General features: G+C 47.1%; 1 protein-coding gene across 6 annotated transcripts in view; it reads left to right on the forward strand.

The window, feature by feature from the left end:
- The window catches only part of si:ch211-26b3.4 (connector enhancer of kinase suppressor of ras 2), an 824,630-nt gene that overhangs the window by 432,396 nt on the left and 371,156 nt on the right, over positions 1 to 21,078 (forward strand). The gene's annotated exons all lie outside the window — the stretch shown is intronic.

Here is a 21,078-nt window from a genome sequence, read left to right on the forward strand (position 1 = left end):
GGTTGAGGGGAGATGTGAGGCTACTGCCTCCACATAAAATTCCAGAATGAACTTGCATCTTTCATATTCTCATGATATCCCAATTAATTACGATTAAAGTGCAGGCACTGTTGGTTTACATACAAACACAACAGCCAATCAACATTCAGTAATTCCTTGTCCTCAGAAGGTAAATATCCACTTCACCTTTTCTGGTGTTTGATAGATTTCATTGAGGTAGCTCAGCAACCATGGTACCTTTAACAGTAGATGTTGGGAACAAACAGATGTTGTCTCTTGTAATCCACTGCTCCTTCAGAACTCCATTGAAGTATCAACCTAGACTTCGTGCTCAAGTTACATATTGGTGGGACAACAGTTTTTTTTAAAATAAATGTTTTTATTGAGTTTTTTGTGGCAGACAAGTATGAGTATGGACAAGCAGTCGGAGACAGTGGAAAACAAAAAATATTTAGACAACAGTCGGTTTCAACTATTTACATACATCGTTGTTCTTTCTCTTGCATTATTTACAGTGGTGGTTGTGATTTCCTGTTTTTCATTCCCCACTGTTCTTTTGCTTCTGGTTGTTGCCCTTGACTCTGCCCCCCCCCCCCCCCCTTATTTATTTTCATATTCCCCCCCACCCCCCGCTTCTCATGCTTCTTTTGTTAGGCACGGTTGATTTCTATGTCTCCTGCCACCCCCCCCCCCCCCCCCCCCCCCCCCCCCAACTGCCCTATACCCCAACTCCCTCTTCCTTGCTGTGTTGTTGGGAGGTGGTGGTGTCTGGTATTGTCACTGGACCAGCAACCCAGAGACCGGGACAATTCTCTGAGGAAGCTGGTTCAAATCCCACCATGGTGGATGGTGAAATTTGAATCCAATAAAAATCTGGAAATAAATAAATAACTAATGATGACCGTGAAATTATTGTTCATTGTCATAAAAGCCCTCCTGGTCCACTAATGTCCATTAGGGAAGGAAATGTACTATCTTTACCTGGCCTGCCCTACATTCCAGCCCTTAAGTGCCCTCAGAAATGGCCTAGCAAGCCACTCAACAATAGGGATAAGCAATAAATGTTATCCCAGCCAACGATGCCTATATTCCATAAAGTAATTTTTAACAAGCATCCCGCCTCCAGGTTTGAGCCAAGGGCAGAACGACACACTGATTCTTTCAAAGGAAACGCTTCTAATTAGGGAGACCCAACATTAGTTCGAATGGCTCAACTGTACATCGATTTGTGAGATTGAAACCATGGCAGGACGTTGAGAAGCTGCTTGCTGGGTCTCTCACTCTTACCTGGAGATCTTGTTGTGGGGGGTTGCAGCGCGGTGAGCCTACCCAAGAAGTGGAGGAAGAGGACAACCTCACCAAACACACAGACATGGATGGAAGTAATTGAGGAACACAGCAGCAGAATGGTGGCCCTACTACCGTGGTGGCAGTGTACCCAGAGGTTCCAGGACCTCAGGAGTGTGTGAAGGTTGAGGGGCATAATGCTTTCAGGTGCCAAGCCTCAACTCTGACTTTTCCAGCATTCTCCTGCACTGGTTGGAGCAATGCACCTAGCAGCTCCGCTCCTTCCTTCCTCAGCAGGCACCATACATCCACCTCTGAACAACCGTACATACACTCATGCTCATCCTGTTGCCCTCTCATGCCCATGGGCAAGATTCAATGGACGAGCTGAAGCTCGTCAGCAGGAAATGCTCCCTGCAGATCAGGGTGCCATTTTAACCGTCTGCCTCGATCATTCCCCCACCCTCTCCTTTGAGGCCCCCCCACCCAATTTTTGTGACTCCCCCTCACCCTCTAACCATAGGGAAGCCCCAGGAACATCCTCTCATCCCTCTATCTGGCAAGGCCCCCATGGGCCCAAAACCTGGCAGTACCAACCTGGCACCCTGGCAATGCCACTGACCCTCTGGCAGTGCCATGGTACCGGGGTGGTACTGCCTGGGTGCCAGACTGGCAATGCCAAGATGCCCAAGTGTGAGGGGAAGTGCCAGGGTGCCACCCTCCCATGTCTCCAACCACCAGGGGTCTTCAATGGCCTGGGAGATACCTCGGGTGCCGTTATGACTGGTCCACGTTTGTGTGGACAGGTACTAAATGGAACCCTGGTGAGGTCTCCCAGGCATGGCCGGAGAATCGTGGACCCTGGGTAAATCCAGTGAACAAATATCTAAATGAGCCTTATTGCACCTTTAAATGAGCCTAGATCGCACCCAATGGACGGTTCGAGCATCGCGAATCTCGCAAGAGGCCTCCAGTGAGTCCCAACAGCACATCGGGCGCGTCGAGGCCGCTGAATCATGCCCCATGCCTCACAGTCACCCTCCACAAATGTTCCTTCCTTCCTCTCCACACAAAGCATTTCCAGCACCCAAAACTCCCTGCTCTCTCTCCTCGCAAAAGAAGAGAAGACACAAAACTCGGGCAATGTTCGAGACTTGAGGTGGCGGTCTCCAGTGATTGCCATTTTGATGGCCATTCGCAATGTGTGGCCTCCTGGTCCACTTCTAAGGAGATCTTCTTTCACAAGGCCAGTGACAATTTTACCATTAAAACCTGAACATCCTGAGACACTGGTGATCAGACATGTTGAGGAAGCTGATCCTCTGTCTACAGACTCTGTGTTGAGGGCACAATTCCTTGGAACTGGATCTCTGTGCCTATTCCCAGTAGCCTGTGGAGTGCCATATAGCTGAGGAGTAGGCAGCTAGTCTTGGTCCTGGATTTGGACCTGAGACTGGTGGTGCTGTTATTGTTGGAGTGGCTGCTCCTCTTCGGCTTCGACTGAGATGCAAGGTGGAGCTGCATAACCTGTCCCGTGCTGTGGTGAAAGCTGACAGTGGCTAAATGCAGCTGGAGGTAAATCAATTGCTAAACTGCTGAAATTACTTCCGAGAAGTTGTCAATCATCTGTCAAACATTGAAAGCCCTCTTTGAGGAGTTGTGCTGTGAACAATATGCATCTCACCTGGCCATGACTGGAACTCTTCACTGATCAAAGGCTTCCCAGCCTGTCAGTTTCATTGAACGAGCTCTCCAGGCTGCATTCCCACTTCAGTGACTCTGACGAATTTCGTACAGTGTGCTGCTTGTGAAATCCAGAATCTTTGTTGAAAACGGGACCTATTTTTACATTTAACTGCCTCAACCAACGGCTGCAGGAGTGTTCACCATTCGCCTTAACAGCTGCCCAGGTGAAAGCTGAGAGAAAAAGGGTTAGAATTCCGACCTGATGCCACTTTTAGGTGATTCGACTCCCTGCCTCCCTTTTCCTGGGAAAATTCTGCCCATAATTAATATATTTCTGATAATTTTGCCACGACTGAAAACGTAATGTGTTATGTGAAAGGATGAGCGAAGCAGGGGTGACCAGCAGCGAAAAGCTACACAAAGATGATTGTATTTATTATGTACTTAGGGTGAAAAGCAACTGCTCTGGCATTCGATAGAGTGAATAAATCACAGACTCCAAACACAGGCATTACGCTCAAACCTATCATTATCTCTGAGCTTGGAGTGCCCAGTTATTTATGTGAATGGAAAAAAAATCTGCTAGAAATCTCGGGCGGGATTCTCTAATCCCGCGGCAGTGTCCACGCCGTGGTAAAAGCCGTCGCGTTTTATGACGGCATGTACGGGCCGACCCGACGACTAATTCAGGCCCTCAAAAGGGGCCAGCACAGCACTGGAGCGGTTCATGCCGCTGCAGCTGCTGATCCTGGTGCGAATTGGGCGCCGCAGGATCTGCGCATGCGCAGTGGCACTGGCGCGAACTTGTGAAAACTTCACAAGTCAGCCCTGACCATAGACGAAACTGAAATGAAAATCGCTAACTGTCGCAAGTAGGCTTCAAATGAAGTTACTGTGAAAAGCCCCTAGTCGCCACATTCTGGCACCTGTTCGGGGAGGCTGGTACGGGAATTGAACCGTGCTGCTGGCCTGCCTTGGTCTGCTTTAAAAGCCCTTTAGCCCTGGGCTAAACCAGTCCTGACCAGCTTGCTATTCTATTGGTACAGTCTGATCTTGTAGCCAGATTTGTGATGGAAAGCACGCAAGCATGGAAAACCTGGTCGGTTTTGTTGATTTAACTGTAGCTCTACTGCTGATCGGCCGAGGTTAGATAACAGTAAGACAGCCTGTGAATATACTCTGGTACCCTCCGTTTATTGCTCAGCTAAAGAAGGGAGATATTTACAGAGCAATTGGAGATGTTCAAACAAAATACTTACAAATGTTGGTCAGTGGTTGCAGGATCTGATCAATGACTTCCATTTGATCAATGATCAACTTAGCAGCTTCGCTATTGCAATTTGGGTTGTTTGATGGTGAGGAGGGGCAGGAAATATTTCCTGTCAGATATTGGGCTCATTTAAATACCCAGGTACCGTTTTCAACCAGCGCCCGGGAGTCAACCTGCGAGACCTCGACAGGGCGCCGTTTAGGACTGGTTTCCACAAATGTGGGGCAGGCGTGACGGCACCTCGCGGGGTCCCGCAGCCCGTTAGAGAGCCCTGGGTGGTCGGGGACAGGGCAGGGTAGTATCCTGGCATGGTGGCACAGTGGTTAGCGCTATTGTCTCTGCATCAGGCACCTGGGTTCAATTCTAACCTCAGGTGACTGTGTGGAGTTTGCATTTTCTCCTCACGTTTACATGAGTTTCCTCCGGATGTTTCGGTTTCACCCACAATCCAAAGATGTCCAAGTTAGGTAGATTGTCATGCTAAAATTACCCCTTAGTGTCCAAAGTTGTGCAGCTTAGATGGGGTTCTGGGGTTACGGAATGGGGCGGGGGAGTGGGACTAGGTGGAGTGCTCTTTCAGAGGGTTGGTGCAAACGTGATGGGCTGAATGGCCTCCTTGCACACAATAAGAATTCTACGGTGCTGTGATGCCCCCGGCACCTGTACACCTTGGTACTACCAGCTTGTCACCCTGGCAGTGCCAAGCTGGGTGCCAAGCTGGTGCCAGTGGTACTGCCAGGGTGCTCGACTGACAGTGCTAAGGTGACTGGGTGGCATGTTGACACTGCCAGGGGCTGGGCCCAGGGGAGTTTTGCCCATTAGTGGGGTGGGTTTCCGGGGGCCTCAAGAAGGGTGGGAGGGGGGTGAGGGGGGACAGAATCAGGGACGGGTTGTAAAGATTGAGGCTGCCAGTTAAAATGGTGCCCCAATCAGCAAGGAGCTGTTCAGACTCTCCAGCAGGTAATTGACGAAAGTGAGCCTTGCCAGTGAGAAATTCCCAGCAAGGGTGTAACCCAGATTATGACTGCTGGGAAGGCCCAGGGACATTGCTCTGGGCCTGGGCAAATCCCATTTAAGGGCTCAGTATTTTCCTGACATAGCGGGGTTTGCGCTAGGCACAATGTGGTCGCAAAATCGCACCCATAGAGAGCGAATTAAAGATCGGATCAAAAAAACGAGACTGAATGGAAAAGTAAGATTCGAAAAAAAAAGAAAGTTAAAAATCTATGACCCCAGTTATTAGGTATAGGAATGAAATGCCACAGTTTCAGTCATTTTCCTTTGGTCTGGAAAGTTGAGGACAAACTGCAGTCTTAACAGAACTCAGGGATGAAGGTGCAGATCATTCAGCAACTTGTTTTAATTCACAGGCTAACTCTTCCTTGCTACAAATGTGCCAATGCTGCTTTCCCCTTTGAGGGGGAGAGCTGACTGGTGGTGATTGAACCTGAGGTGAGGGGCATGATTGAGAAGGCAGAACCATACAAGTTGCTGAATGAATTACACATTAATTACGGTGAGTGCATTATTTTGGCACCAATCAGGACCAATGTTATAAAGAGGTCCAGGGATCTTGTAAAAGTGGCTTTTCATCAGACTGCAATTCTAATGGTAGCTCAGTGCAATCTATAGTTAGCTTACCAATCTTACTTCATCAGTCATTTCTGATACTCAACTAAAACCAGTTCACACTGGGCTGTAATTTCTGAGCGCCATGACAGTGCAATTGGGGGCTACTCCAGACCCCCCCCCCCCCCCCCCTCCCACTACACACATACACCATCCCAGAAGTTCCCTGCCAAGGGTTTGTTATCAATTGCCTGGAAAGTTCAAACCACCCTTGGGCAATTGCCCTACATTGGGAACCATCCAAAAATGCAATTTTAACTGCTGGTCTGACGGTGTTACATCAATAGTTACCCAGAAAAGGTCAGAAGTGTTCAAGCCACTTCTAACTTTTGGCTAACTATTGTGCAGACACACACCTATCTGCCACAGGACACCCTCATCCAAAGCCCCAGTGGACCCTCCCCTCTCCACAGGCCTACACAGCACCCCCCCTCCCTCCTGGCCCTGACTTTCCTCCTCAGGTGTACTCCCAACCCCGCAAAGACTTTCTACCCCCATGGCATTCCCTCCTCCCCGAAATGAAATGAAAATCGCTTATTGTCACTGGTAGACTTCAATGAAGTCGCCACATTCCGGCGCCTGTCCGGGGAGGCTGGTACGGGAATCGAACCGTGCTGCTGGCCTGCTTGGTCTGCTTTATAAGCCAGCGATTTAGCCTTGTGAGCTAAACCAGCCCCACGGTACTCTCCCCATCTCCTCCCCCCAGGCCCAACCCATCCCCACTGGGTGAATACCCGGCCCACCCTACCCAACTTACCCTTATATATGTAATAAGTAAAGTCACCATAGTCCCAGATGACCAGAGTGCTGCCAAGATTCCTCTTCCTGTTCAGATCCCTCCCAATCCTCATCCCCATGGCTTTCTCTACCGGAGTAAACAAATTAATCATGGCATTTGTATGTGTGTGTGGTGGGAGGGGGTGGAAAAACCCTGGGATCTGCAACAACGTCCTAAAAGAAGGAGGAATGTGGGGGCCTGACCCTTCAAAACCTATTCTACCACCGGGCAGCCAAAACAGAAAGAGTACAGGGGTGGATCAAAGAACCCGGAGTGGAATGGGTAAGAATGGAGGAGACCTCTGCCTTCTGGTCAGCCGGAAATCAGCAGCATTACCCAAAGCCGGAGACTGACTTCCGACTTAGCAGAATTTATTAAACTGGAAAAGATCAAATTAACTTTCAGAAGATGGGAAGAGGGCTTCTGCAACACATGGAAGCAATTCACTGGCTTGTTCGACGAACTGTTTATGACCAGCAACCAATAAGGGAAGGAGGGGTGGAGGTGCAGGGGTGGTGAGGGAGGATTGAAATGGATAGTGGAAGAAGAGAAATGGAGGGAGGAGGGAGGGTAGGGGGGGGGGGGGGGGGGATAGGAGAAGGGGAGGCACCAGCCAGAGGGCAGGGTAAACAGAGGGACCAGAGGGGAACAATTGCAAGAAAGCACATGGGTGTGACCATGACAACAACCCGGGGGGCATCAAACATGCCCCTGGTATTTTTTAATACCAGGAAACAACATGGTAGATAATTAATGGAGTCCGGTTATGGTAGTCGATCACTGGAGGCCCAAAGTTAGGGGCCCCATACCTGTATACTTGTTAGCATCGTATACCTGTCTATTTTTCTTTTGTATTCCCATTTTGTCGATTTCTTGTTGCTTCAATTTTATGTCCCTTGCCAATGCCTTTGCTATACCAATAAAAGTGTCTATATTTTAAATCGTCACTTCAAAAGAGAATTTTCAGTCGGTATTGGAAAGGTCAACATCGGACTCACACAGTTGGGAAATCTCTGGACCTGCGATCACGACTGAGTTGAATTCAGACTCAACAACAGTAATCAACAGCCTCTTTAGAGGCTGAAGAAGAATCAACTTTATTATAGGATGTGCCTTGAGCCAAGTGTGGAAAAGGCTACCAAGAATGTGAAAACAAAGACTCCTGAACTACAGATTTCACATAATACATATATAGATAAAATTGTATAATAATATTTGGTTAAATCATCACTGTTCACCATGTGTAAAAGTTTTTAACGGGCCCAATTGAACGGCCTTGTCATGCCCGACTCAGGAAGCAACAAGGGCGTTAAATTTCGTGGTACGTCTTTCAACAGATTTGCAATGCTTGGGATGCCTCGCGGGATTTCGCGAGATGTCGCAATCTGAATCTCACTCTTACTGGGCAGGATCCAGATTTGCACATCTGTTATTGCACATAAGTAAGCTGTTAGCCGCACTTAAACATGTCTGTGCCGGAGTCTCCCAAGACCCGGAAATGAATATCCATGCTTGGGAGATTTTGCTATGAACCGTACTAGTCCACACAGACATAAACAAGGCTTAACAGTACCTGTGGGGGTCTCCCAGGCCATTGGAGCTCCTGGGTGGTCGGGCTCTGGGCATGGTGGTGCCCAGGCACTCCCGCAGGCAGCCAGGGACCTTTGCACTGCCAACCTGGCACCTTAGCACTGCCACCTGGGCAGTCTGGCACTGCCTCGTTGGCAGGAGCACTGCCCTGGTGCCAAGGTGGCAGTGCCAAGGTACCCAGTTGCCAGTTTTGCGATGTTCCGCCCCCTCCAAAAAGTACGTCGCATTCCGTATGAACGAACTCGTGACGTTACCTGAGGCTCTCCCCACAATGCTCCACCCCGACCAGCCGATTTCCCGACAGCGTGGGTCTCTCGTGCTATTTTATTTTCAGGAACTCGGCATGGCGGCTGCGGACTGAGTCCAGCGCCTCCACAGTCGGGGGAGAGCCAATCCGCAGGTGGGGGGGGGACTTTGGCTGGGGCTGGGGCACTGATGGGGGTGGGGGGGGGGTCCGGTGATGACAAGCCTGGCCAAACGGGGAGGACAATATTGGGTAGGCCGGATCTGCGCATGGCTGGCGTCATGTTGCACGGCGCGCGAATGCAGGCCGCCACCATACGTGGCCATGGACCCGACAATTCTCTGTCCATATCGGCAGCTAGAGCCAGGTGCTCCACGCTGCGTGTCTGCTGGACCCCACCAGGACGTTTTTTCAGTTGTAAAGTGCCACCGTTCCCACACCGGCGTCAGGACATAGTCTCTAAATAGGAGAATCCAGCCCCATATGTTTCCAAATTACATAATACCAAAAGTTAAAGTACAAATCACCATGAGGGGAATGTAATTAAAATCCAAGGCTTATCAATTTTTTCAGTTAATCAGATGATTTCCTTGCTTAATGAGCTCTTTATTAGTTGGGCTAATGAGATTGGTATAATTCCTTTACTTTTTTTTAATCACAGTTAAGCATACACAGTTAGAAATTAGACTTCCAATGCAACAAACACATAAATTACACAATCCTGAAAGAAAATCAATAAACCCCCCCCATAAAATTTGTCATTGAATGCTTGAAATGCATGCAAGAGGTTTCCTTTGTACAGGCTGCCCTATTGTCCAAGGTCCAAGCATTGGGAATGTTTGCTGGGCCTTGAGTACCCGGATTTTCCAGTTGTAATGATTCATTCCAAAATAGTAAGGAAGCTGAAAAAAAGAAGCATATGAACATGAATTAGGAGCAGAGGTAAGTCTCGGGCCATTCAGTAAGATTGTGACTGATCTGATTGTAATCTTCGGCCTATCCCCATTGGTCTTTTACCCCCTTGCTCATCAGGAATCCATCTACATCTGCCTTGAAAACATTCAAAGACTCTGCCCCCTTTTGAGGAAGGGATTTCCAGAAACTTTTTTTTTGATAGTTATTTTAATTTGAGATTTCAATTTATTTACAATTAATGCAACAAAAAAGAATTATCAATGCAAAGTACAGTACAGAGCAAGAATTGTTGTAGATATGGGAACAAACAAGACAGGGTGAATTTGAAACAACAGACTAAAGGAACTAGTGCCTCCAGTTTTAATACTAGATCAATCAATAAGCAGATTAGGGAGAGAAAAAAGCGGATAAGGTAATATAAGTACAATAGGATAACATCATAGGCCTTGCCAGATTATGAGATCAAGACTTATAATATGGCTCATGGGAAACCTAATAGGCATAAGTCAGATAAGGTGGAGCCTATGAATTGGAGATAGGTATTCCTTATTTTACGAATGCTTCGGACTTAGAAAGGATCACAGATATCAGGAACTCCATCGGGTTTCATTCCATGAACATTTTATGCCGTTTATGAATTCAAGGATACTTGTCTCTGACCCAGGAGCAGAGGCTATTTTTGCGAGCTGCAAAAATTAGGGGGTGGATACTCCGATTTTGGGGCTATATCCGGAGGATCTGTGGCGTTTTACATGGACATAAATTGGCACGGCCCCTGCACCGATCCTCCAACCGGTGAGGGGCGAGCAGCCGCGCCATGTAAAATGCACGGTCTTGCCGATATAAATGCCTGGAGAATTGCCGGGTGCTTGGCTGCGCATGCGCATGGCGACGACCTGCAGTGGTCGCTACGTACAACGTGGCGCCAGTCGTGCATGAACCCGACCTGCCAGATAGTTCCCCCAAGGACACCCCATCGGGCCACCCCGCACCAATCCCCCCAGCACTCGCTGAAGCCCTCCCGGCCAGCAGCTTGGCTCCTGCCCAATTGTTGGCGTCACTGGATACGGTCTGCAGCCACCACGCCGGGTTCCCAACCGCTGAGACCACACGTCCCCCGCCCATCGGGAATTCGGCCCAATGGGGGCGCAGGTGATGTTTTGGGGCCGTCCCAACAGCATGCAGCGTGCTCCTCGAAGATGCTGTTTTGGAGGGGGCAGAGCATCCAAAAACATTCAGTTGTAAAAAGTGATTTTCCGCCCAATCAGCAATTACGAAATCGGTGTCGGGGAACAAAGAATCCCGCCCAGGATATTGTACAGTCTTTTTTCATTAATGTCCTTAATTCCCCCAGTTGGAAGAACCATTATTTAATAATAATCGCTTACTGTCATAAGTAGGCTTCAAAGAGGTTACTGTGAAAAGCCTCTAGTCGCTAAACCAGCCCTTTCATAGAACAAAGGATTACACTCTAATGCTCTGTCAGATAGCCTCTCCAGGTCCCTGACTACACTATACCAATAGGATTGACTCACAATGCAAGTCCATACGCAGTGTATATAATCACCCTCAACTACCAGGCATTTTAGGCACATTGAGGATATAGCACGATCAAATCTCAGAGTAGGCGCGATATGCAAGCAAGGCAGTATCTTAAACTGAGTCTTCTTCATTCTATTGCAAACAGAAATTTTACTGGCATAATCCCATATACTATCCCATGTCGCCTCATAAATATTAGTTGCCACATCTTTCTCCCAAGACTACAAGGTGCCCGATGTACTCTGACAGGATTTAGAATGTAAGGTGTCATAAAACTTGCTAATTAATTGTTTAGGCTTCACAGAATTTAGGTCTTTTTCCATGTGGGAAACAGGAGTCAAGACGCAACATTGTCTTATTAAGTATAAAGTCTCGAGGTGGCTAACACTTAATAAAGACGTTTCTCAGGATGTCAAATTGTTGGCATAGAAGCTCAAAGGATGCCAATGAAGCATCACTGAACAGGTCTTTCAGCCTATAAGGGCCTCTATTCCGCCAAATATCGAATCCATGGTCCATAAATCCAGGTGGGAAGTCCGGGCTGCCCTAGATAGGATAAAAAATGGAAGTCAGTTTCGATATTCCTTCTAGTTGGCAGATCATTCTCCGTACTTCAAAAGTTTTAATGAGAATAAGATTATCGCATCTACTTTAATGGTCCATCAATGACAAGACCTGCATAGGGTAAACCAACTGATTCTCAATATTAAGCCAAATAGAGGCAGCTTCTTTCCTAACCCAATCCCTTATAAAATTAAGGTGAGAGGCCAGTTGGCATAATCTAATATTCGGAACACCCAAACCCCTTCCTAGCACCCAGGACCTGCAGCTTGGTGAACTTTAGACGAGGCTTCTTCTTCTTCCAAATCAACAAACTGATCATTCCATTGATCTTCTTTAAAACTCTAGTTGACAACAAGATTTGCAACATCTGCAAGGGTTATAGCAATTTAGGCAACACATTCATTTTAATCAAGGCAATTCTGCCCAACCATGAGATCGGCAGGATAGACCAAATAGCCAAATCCCACCAAATGGAAGTAATCAATTGAGGGAATTCGGCCCCATATAACTGCCAGAAATTGTATCACCCAGACACTTCAACCCCAACAGAATCCACCTCTGATTTCATAAAATTGATCTTATAACATTAGAAGCCACTAAGTCGATTCACCATGTCAACAGGAGCGGGAACCAAGCCATCCGGCTTCGACAGTACATTGTCTGTATAAAGCGTATTCTTACACTGCTTCTCCCCACAACCCAGCTCCGCCTAATAGCCTCCACCAATAGCTCTATGCCCACCAAAAATAGCAAGGGAGATAGGGAACAGCCCTGTTCGGTCGCACTCTGCAGACCAATGTTCTCAGGCCTAAAACCATTCATAAGCCCTGGTGCCAAAGGTCTATGTTATAGCACCTGAACCCATTTAACATATTCCTCACCCAGACCAAATCTCTAAATGTACACCCTAAACAATTCCACTCCACCCAACCAAAGGCTTTCTTCGCATCCAGGGGGATCGTCAGTCTGTCCAGCGTCTGCTTCTGGAAAGCCTGGATCACATTACACAGTCGTCTAACATTATTACTGGAAAACCTGCTCTTTATAAACCCAGTCTGATCCTCCTGAACAATCGTTGGAAGGATTCCCTTTAACTGCCTCTCCAATACATAGAACAGTACAGCACAGAACAGGCCCTTCGGCCCTCGATGTTGTGCCGAGCATTGTCCGAAACCAAGATCAAGCTATCCCACTCCCTGTCATTCTGGTGTGCTCCATGTGTCTATCCAATAACCGCTTGAAAGTTCCTAAAGTGTCCGACTCCACTATCACAGCAGGCAGTCCATTCCACACCCTAACCACTCTCTGAGTAAAGAACCTAACTCGGACATCCCTCCTATATCTCCCACCCTGAATCTTATAGTTATGCCCCCTTGTAACAGCTACATCTACCCGAGGAAATAGTCTCTGAACGTTCACTCTATCTATCCTCCTCATCATCTTATAAACCTCTATTAAGTCGCCTCTCATCCTCTTCCGCTCCAAAGAGAAAAGCCCTAGCTCCCTCAACCTTTCCTCATAAGACCTATCCTGCAAACCAGGCAGCATTCTGGTAAATCTCCTTTGCACCCTTTCCAATGCTTCCACATCCTTCCTGTAATGAGGTGACCAGAACTGCACACAATACTCCAAATGTGGTCTCACCAAGGTCATGTATGGTTGCAGCATAACCCCGCGGCTCTTAAACTCAAGTTAATAAACGCTAATACACTATAAGCCTTCTTCACGTCCCCATCCACTTGAGTGGCAACCTTTAGAGATATGTGGGCATGAACCCCAAGGTCTCTCTGTTCCTCCACATTCCTCAGAACTCTGCCGTTGACCCTGTAATCCGCATGTCAAATTTTTTCTACCAAAATGAATCACCTCACACTTACCAGGGTTAAACTCCGTCTGCCATTTTTCGGCCCAGCTCTGCACCCTATCAATGTTTCTTTGCAGCCCACAACAGCCCTCCACCTCATCCACTACTCCACAAAATTTGGTGTGATCAGCAAATTTACTGACCCACCCTTCAGCCCCCTCCTCCAAGTCATTGATCCCTGTGGTACACCATTGGTAACTGGTCTCCAGTCTGAAAATTTTCCATCCACCACCTGTCTTCTATGTGATAGCCAGTTACTTATCCAATTGGCCAAATTTCCCTCTCTCCCACACCTCCTTACTTTCTTTATGAGCCAACCATGGGGAACCTTATCAAATGCCTTACTAAAATTCATGTATATGACATCAACTGCTCTACCTTCATCTACACACAGTTACCTCCTCAAAGAATTCAATCAAATTTATGAGACAAGACTTACCCTTCACGAATCCGTGTTGACTATCCCAGATTAAGCTGCATCTTTCCAAATGGTCATAAATCCTATCCTTCAGGACCTTTTCCATTAACTTACCGACCACCGAAGTAAGACTAACTGGCCTATAATTACAAGGGTCATTCCTATTCTCTTTCTTGAACAGAAGAACAACATTCGCTACTCTCCAGTCCTCTGGCACTATCCCCGTGGACAGTGAGGACCCAAAGATCAAAGCCAAAAGCTCTGCAATCTTATCCCTTGCCTCCCAAAGAATCTGGCCCAGGGACTTGTCTACCCTCAGGTTTTTCAAAATTGCTAATACATCCTTCCTCAGAGCATCTACCTCCTCCAGCCTACCCGCCTGTATCACACTCTCATCCTCAAAAACATGGCCCCTCTCCTTGATGAATACTGAAGAAAAGTATTCATTCAACACCTCTCCTATTCCTTCTGACTCCATGCACAAGTTCGCACTACTGTCCTTGACCGGCCCTACCCTCACCCTGGTCATTCTTTTATTTCTCAAATAAGAGTAAAAAGCCTTGGGGTTTTCCTTGATCCGACCCGCCCAGGACTTCTCATGCCCCCTCCTCGCTCTCCTAAGCCCTTTTTTCAGCTCATTCCTTGCTACCTTGTAACCCTCAAGGGACCCAAGTGAATCTTGTTTTCTCATCCTTACATACTCTTCCTTTTTCATCTTGACAAGACATTCAACCTCTTTTGTGAACCATGGTTCCCTCACACAGCCATTTCCTCCCTGCCTGACAGGGACATACCTATCAAGGACACGCAGTATTTGTTCCTTGAACAAGCTCCACTTTTCATTTGTGCCTTTCCCTGACAGTTTCTGTTCCCATCTTATGCTCCCTAATTCTTGCCTAATCGCATCATAATTACCCCTCCCCCAATTATAAACCTTGCCCTGCCGTATGGCCCTATCCCTCTCCATTGCAATAGTGAAAGACACCGAATTGTGGTCACTATCTTCAAAGTGCTCTCCCACAAACAAATCTAACACTTGGCCTAGTTCATTACCCAGTACCAAATCCAATGTGCCCCCCCCCCCCCCCCCCCCCCTCTTGTCGGCCTATCCACATATTGTGTCAGGAAACCCTCCTACACACACTGTACAAAAACTGTCCCATCTGAACTGTTCGACCTATAGAGGTTCCAATCAATATTCGGAAAGTTAAAGTCACCCATGACAACTACCCCGAGACCTCCACACCTATCCATAATCTGTTTTGCAATTTCTTCCTTCACATCTCTATTACTATTTGGGGGCCTATAGAAAACTCCTAACAACGTGACCGCTCCTTCCTATTTCTAACTTCGGCCCATATTACCTCAGTAGGCAGATCCCCTTCGAACTGCCTTTCTGCAGCCATTAAACTATCCTTGATTAACAATGCTACTCCTCCACCTCTTTTACCGCCTTCCCTGCTCTTACTGAAACATCTATACCCCGGAACTTCCAACAACCATTCCTGTCCCTGTTCTAACCATGTCTCCGTAATGGCCACAACATCGTAGTCCCAAGTAGCAATCCCAAGTACCAATACCTTAGACAATAACTTCAAATCAACATTCAGGAGTGAGCATGGTCTGTAAGAGGCACATTCCTCTGGATCTTTGGACCTCTTATTTTACACAGTGGCCCCTAGTTCTGGATTCCCCCACAGGATGAAGCATCTTTCCCATATCCAACGTGTCAAGACCTTCAGGATCTTATACATTACAATCATTTCACATTACACTTCTGAACTCCAGTAGATACAAGCCTAGCCTGCCCAATCTTTCCTCATTAGACAACCTGCTCATTTCTGATATGGTTTAGTCAATCTCTGATTCCCTTCTTAACAGTACTGTGTGCGTTCCTACACCACATGGGCTGCAGCGGTTCAAAAAGTTCTCGAGCGATTAATGATGGGCAACTAATATTGTTCTTGTCAATGATGCTCACGTGCCAATGAACAAATAAAAAAGAAATTTGCTAATTCCCTTTAAACATTGCATTAAGGCGTTAGCATTTTGAAAATGCCTGCATTTTTAAAATCAATCAAATATTCGACCCAAAGGAGAGGGGAATCACATCCAGACCAAGATATTGAATTTTGTATGTGTGAGTTGCAGAAGAATAAGGTTATATATCTGGCCCTTGAAACATTAGAACATTGAATGGCATGGGCTTTCTCAAGGGAGAGCTCAATGTCTGCTGCTGTTACATGTAGGGAATGGAAGACAGTAGCAAGATCTTGTTAACATCGGCTTACCTCAGATCATTGACTAATCACTAAAAGCCAATACCCTATCAGTCATGGCCTGGCCTTCGCACCACATAAGCTTGGGTTCCCTATTAATACAGATGATATCACACTGAGAATGTCCATATCACCGACATCGTGATGACCGGGGTGGGATTCTGCAGGAATCGGCGGGGCGGGCAACTCGGGCACGAAGGAGTGGCATGAACCACTCCGGCATCGGGCCGCCCCGAAGGTGCGGAATCCTCCGCTGCTTCAGGGGCTAGGCCGGCACGGAGTGATTTGCGCCACACCGGCCGGCGGGGAAGGTGATTGGTGCCAACCGGTACCAAAGGGCCTCCGCCGCCCGGCGCAAGTTGTCGCATGCGCAGGGGCACCAGCATGTGCTGGGGTCATCTCAGCAGATGCGCAGGGGGGGGGGTTCATCACCACGCCGGCCATCGCAGAGGACCACAGCAGTCAACGTGGAGGAATAGAGTGCCCCCATGGCACAGGCCCACCTGCAGATCGGTGGGCTCCGATCGCGGGCCAGGACACCTTGGGGGCATCTCCCGGAGCCAGATCCCCCTGTACCCCTTCCAGAGGACCCCAGAGGCCGCCCGCGCAGCCAGGTCCCGCCGGCAAATGCCTGGTGTAATATACGCTGGCGGGACTGGCCGAAAACAGACGGCCATTAGACCCACCGCGGGCCGCAGAATCGCTGGGTAGGGGCACTGGCAGCGGCTACCGACTGGCATGACGCGATTTTCACCCCCGCCAAAACCCTGGCGCTGGAGAATTTGGCAGCTGGCGGGGGCGGGATTCACCCCCCCTCACCGCCCCGGCGATTCTCTGACCCGGTGGGGGGGTCGGAGAATTCCGCCCTACATCTTTTAAATTTTCAAATTATGCCTAATCTCAGTACAAGTGTAGCCAGAGCACTTTTATACTGTTCCGATGTCATCCAAGATATGGACAGCATGGTAGGACAGTGGTTAACACTGTTGCTTCACAGCACCAGGGTCCCAAGTTCAATTCCCGGCTTGGGTCACTGTCTGTACGGAGTTTGCACATTCTCCCCATGTCTGCGTGGGTTTCCTCCGGGTGCTCCGGTTTCCTCTCACAAGTCCCGAAAGACGTGCTTGTTCGGTGAATTGGACATTCTGAATTCACCCTCAGTGTACCCGAACAGGAGCCGTAGTGTGGCGGCTAGAGGCTTTTCACAGTAACTTCATTGCCATGTTAATGTAAGCCTACTCGTGTCAATAATAAAAATTATTATTAGATTTCATTATTTTGGGGTATTTCAGTGACTGCCATACAAGATATTAATTCTTGCAGAATGCATTCTAGTCCACTTTCCACATATTGCACCCTTCAAAAAATATTGTTAATTCATAGCCCATAACATTACGTATCCAACTCTGCCATTGTACTAAAACAAAATACTGCAGACACTAGAAATCTGTAATAAAAACAAAAAATGTTGGAAACACTTAGCAGATCTAGCAGCATCTGTCGAGAGAGAAGCAGAGCTAACGTTTCAGGTTAAGGACCTGTCTTCAGTTCTGAAGAAAGACCAGAAACATTGGGCGAAATTCTACGCCTTGCGCCACCGGTAACGGAGTTCTGGATGAGGCGGGGAATCCAGCAGTTGTGAGGAAAACAGGATTGATGCCCATGCTTCGACCCCCCGCTGGTGTTTTGATCAAGGTTCGCGCCCCACGCAAGTAGGAAGGGTGCAAATGCTCAATTTGGGCAGCATATTCTCCCGGCCGGTGTGATTCTTCAGTCCTCTTGGCCAAGAATCACGTGGGCGAGAATTTAAAAAGGGTCCTGACAAGGATGGCTGACACAGTGAACCTCGCAGTGGGCAACGGGGTAACTCCAAGGGGAGTCCATCCGAGGGACACCCACCCTCGCGCCCCCCACAATGCAAGAACTGTCCATCCCACCCCAACAGACCTCCCCCACCACACCACACCCCACCAGAGACTCCCCAAATAAAGAGATCCCTCCATAGAGACTCCCTAAATAAAGTGACCCCACCAACAGAGACCCCCCTAAATAAGGTGACCCCTCAGTCAAGAGATCCCTGTCAGGGAGCCCCCCAAAAGAGAGCGATTCCTGTCTGGAAGTTGGACAGCAGTCCAAACAGGAAGTGAAAACAGTTATTGCTTTAACACTCACCTGCTGGCACAGATACAGAAAGAAGCACCTGTCAATTCCTGGAAGGCGAAAAACAATCAGCTATGTTTAAACCCCCTCAGATCTTGGAGCTGCAAACCAGTCCTTCATTTCTCTATGATATTGATATTGCTAGTTGTGATTGACAGCTTACACACACACAGCTATCAGCTTGTTCCATTCATGTTCCCTTGTGGTTGCGTAACTCTGAAGTGCCCTGACGACAAAATTTATAAACAGCGAGCTTTGATTGACAGCTACTGGACCACCAAACAGAATTAAGTGCTTTCCAATCACCTCCCTTTATGGTTGAGTGATTTTGAAGTGGTCAGCACTTAACTCTGTTTGAAGTGGCCCAGGAGCTGCCAATCAAAGCTTGATGTTTATGGGTGGGGTGCTTCTTGACATAATTTTGCATGGCTAAGGAGGGGGAGTGCAAACCAGATGCAGTTCAGCTCCGGCAGGAGAACATAGTCTCCAAAATGGAGATTTTCGCCCATTACTTTGTTTCTCTATCTACAGATGCTACCAGAACAGTTCCAGTGTTTTCCATTGCTATTACAGTTGCACTATTGCTTGCTTCACATAAACTCAAGATTATATTTTAATCATGTTTAGTAATACAGATACTAAAAGAGGTAATTGTGAGAGGTTATTCCTGATGCAGAACTACATTGAAAGAGGGAGGTTGATGATTTTTGTATAAGGCAGCCGGGCCAATTCTGTAACCCATGTTACCAGCATGCAATACTCCACACTGGAAGGAGAACTTTGCAAATTTAATATTCTTAATTTTCCAATTATACATAGAAGATAGGAGCAGGAGGAGGCCTTTTGGCCCTTCAAGCCTGCTCTGCCATTCATCACGATCATGGCTGATCATCCAACTCAATAGCCTAATCCTACTTTCTCCCCATAGCCTTTGATCCCATTCTCCCTAAGTGCTATATCTACCCGCCTCTTGAATATATTCAAAGTTTTAGCATCAACTACTTCCTGTGGTAATGAATTCCACAGTCTCACCCCTTTGTGTGAAGAAATGTCTCCTTATATCTGTCCGAAATGGTTTACCCTGAATCCTCAGGCTGTGACCCCTGGTTCTGGACTCACCCATTATTGGTAACATCTTCCCTGCATCTACCCTGTCTAGTCCCGTTAAAATTTTATAAGTCTCTATGAAATCCCCCCATATTCATCTGAACTCCAGTGAGAACAATCCCAACCCAGTCAATCTCTCCTCATATGACAGTCCCATCATCCCTGGAATCAGTCTGATAAACCTTCGCTGCACTCCCGAGAGCAAGAACATCCTTCCTCAGAGAAGGAGACCACCAAAACTGCACATAATACTCCAAGTGTGGCCTCACCGAGCCCTGTATAATTGCAGCAACTCATCCCTGCTTTTATACTCAACCTCTCGCAATGAAGGCAAACATACCATTAGCCTTCTTGACCACATGCTGCATCTGCATGCTTACCTTCAGTGACTGATGCACAAGAACACCCATGCTGCACACTCCCCTCTCCCAACTTATAACCATTCAGGGAGTAATCTGCCTTCCAAAGCGAATAACCTCACAATTATCCTAATTATACTGCATCTGCCACTGAACTGCCCACTCGCCCAACCTGTCCAGATCATGCTGTAGGATCCCTGCATCCTCGTCACAATTCACCCTCCCACCTAACTTGGTATCATCTGCAAACTTTGAGACGCTACATTTTGTTCCCTCAAACAAATCATTAATATATATTATGAATAGCTGGGGTCCTAGCACCAATCCCTGTGGCACCCCACTAGCCTGGAATTTGAAAATGACCCATTAATCCCTACTCTTTGTTTCCTCTCTGCCAACCAGTTTTCTATCCACCTCAATACATTTCCCCCAATCCCATGTGCTTTAATTTTACACAATAATCTCTTTTGCGGGACTTTGTCAAATACCTTCTGAAAGTCTAAATATATCACATCGACTGGCTCCCCCTTGTTGACTGTACTGGTTACATCTTCAAAGAATTCCAACAGATTTGTCAAGTATGATTTTCCCTTCATAAATACATGCTCTGCCACTGCTTTCTAAATGTTCCGCTATAAAGTCCTTGATAATGGATTTAAGCATTTTCTTCACTACCGATGTTAGGCTTACTGGTCTATAATTCCCTGATTTCTCTGATGTGAGCTACCCTCCAATCTGCAGGGACAGTTCCAGAGTCTATAGAATCCCGGAAGATGACCACCAATGCGTCCACTATTTCCAGAGCCACCTCCTTAAGCACTCTGGGATCCACAATCTCATGCCTTCAGTCCCATCAATTTTCCCAGCACTATTCCTCTATTAATGTTGATCTCCCTCAGTTCGTTCCTCTCACTATACCTTTCATTTTCCAGCATTAATAGTATCTGATTTGTGTCCTTGTGAAGATAGAACCAAAGTATGGATTCAATTTCTCAGCCATTTCTTTGTCTATGTATTCAATTTCTCAGCCATTTCTTTGTCTACGTATTCAATTTCTCAGCCATTTCTTTGTCTATGTATTCAATTTCTCAGCCATTTCTTTGTCATTGCACATTTTTATGCATTGCACATCTTGTTTCAAGAGTTTCAAGGTTTGAGATTTTAGGATTTAACTTATTAATTGTGTCACAAAACCTGAATGAAGTTATGTAGCATAACGTGATGGGGCCTGAATAGTTGTTAGGTTACTTTTCAAAGGTAGCTTTCTAAATGTACGTGTAATAGTATAATAACATTGCACTTTAAGACTCACTCATTAAGCATGTCAAAGCTCCGTTCATAACATTTTAAATCTATTTCTTTGTTCTTCAGAACTTCACTCTTATT

Source organism: Scyliorhinus canicula, chromosome 17, assembly GCF_902713615.1.
Source record: "Scyliorhinus canicula chromosome 17, sScyCan1.1, whole genome shotgun sequence".
Classification (NCBI taxonomy): domain Eukaryota; kingdom Metazoa; phylum Chordata; class Chondrichthyes; order Carcharhiniformes; family Scyliorhinidae; genus Scyliorhinus; species Scyliorhinus canicula.